This window comes from Arachis hypogaea, chromosome 4 (genome assembly GCF_003086295.3).
Source record: "Arachis hypogaea cultivar Tifrunner chromosome 4, arahy.Tifrunner.gnm2.J5K5, whole genome shotgun sequence".
NCBI classification, from domain to species: Eukaryota; Viridiplantae; Streptophyta; class Magnoliopsida; order Fabales; family Fabaceae; genus Arachis; species Arachis hypogaea.
The window spans coordinates 109,061,786-109,063,299 of NC_092039.1; the positions used below are offsets into that span (position 1 = coordinate 109,061,786).

The 1,514-nt window shown below is 30.6% G+C and overlaps 1 long non-coding RNA gene across 1 annotated transcript; it reads left to right on the forward strand.

Annotated features, from left to right (window-relative positions):
- The first annotated feature begins 202 nt into the window (after positions 1–202).
- Positions 203–1,163, forward strand: LOC140184344 (uncharacterized). The gene is made up of 2 exons (XR_011880799.1): positions 203–337; positions 798–1,163. It is a non-coding gene; the product is annotated as an uncharacterized lncRNA (long non-coding RNA).
- Positions 1,164–1,514: the final 351 nt, after the last annotated feature.

A 1,514-nucleotide genomic window follows, 5' to 3' on the forward strand; every position in this document is an offset into this window, starting at 1 on the left:
ATTTATCATTTTACTCTATGTTTTTCATTTGACTTTGAGTAGCCAAGATGGTCTAATAAATTGACCACATTGTTATTGCTATTTGCCTTGAAAGGCAAGCAAAGTATAAGACAAATGAAATGCTACGTTGTCCATTAAATTTATTGTTTTATCTTTCATGTTTCCACCCCTTTAAGCTTCATTCCTTTGTATCTATATATGCTTGTTACATAAATACAAACCTCACTAGTCACATGTTAGTTAATGAGTTCAAGAGTGTGTTTGAGTTTGAAGTTTTCTTTATTTGGGATTTGTTTGTTCTGCAAGTCAATGGCGCAGAATCCAAGTAACCAACAAGGTGAGAAATTATTAGGATTCTTTTGGTTTGTGATTTTATTTTATTTTCCAGTGTTCGTTTTTTTTTTTTTTGAAAAAATATTTAAAATAAAAAGTGAAAACAAAAAATAATTAAGCTCATTCATTTCAATTTTTTTTTCTGTTGACAGCTCATTCATTTCATTTCATTTTTCAGGGTCATAGCAATGTTTTTTTTTTTTTGTCATTGCATTGTCTTTCATTGTGTTTTGCTGTTTTTGTATCAACTATTTGGGCTTTTGAGTACCTTTTCGAGATATTAGGGCTAGAAACGAATTTGGTTTCCAAAAACGCTATATGGGTCTGTTCTTTTCTTTGTTATGAATATAACTAAATGGACCTATTGTTTTTGTATGCTGGGTGTGTTCTTATACTTTTATTGTGCATTCTTCTAAAGTTATTGTTTTTCCACGTATTGAAGTGTGATCCATATTTTATGATAGGGGTGCACAGGCCCGACCCGGTCCGAAGATCCTGCCTGGCTCTGAACACTTTAGGAACTAATTTGGTGTAATTTCACCGGGTTTAGGATCGGGTAAGGGTCTCAAAAATAAACTCGGTCATTAGTCATTATAAGACTATAAGTTAATGTTTTATGTTTAGAATGTATAAGACTTTAGACTAATGCATAATATTATGTTATTTGTATTGATTTAAATATTTGGTGTTATTAGACAATATTAGTATTAATTGTAGTTATGCTTTAATTTTAAAGAAGGGTTGGTTCTTGTTATATTTTTCTAAGTGAATTTTACCATGTTGAATAATGGTTGAAATCTTGAAAATTTGGATATTTTTATATGCTAGCTTACAAGAAGGTATCAACGTAATGTAATGTTAACGGCTCAGTTTTCACCCGGTATAATTGTGACTCGAAAGTGTGTTAGTTTCATCGGGTCTAGGATCGAGTTCGGGTCTAATAAATAGATCCGATGTATATTTCGGATTGAATCTGAGTCACATTAAACCCGACTTCATCCAACCATGTGCACCCGTATTTTATGAAATACAATATTTTCCTCCATAAACTGAAAATAACTTTTTGTTATTTTCGAATAGGAATATCGTTTTTCATTAACCAATATCAAAATAGAAAAAGGCTCTGAGTTTGATTGGATGAGCTTTAAAAAAAAATTTTTGAGTTATTTTTTTAAAAGATT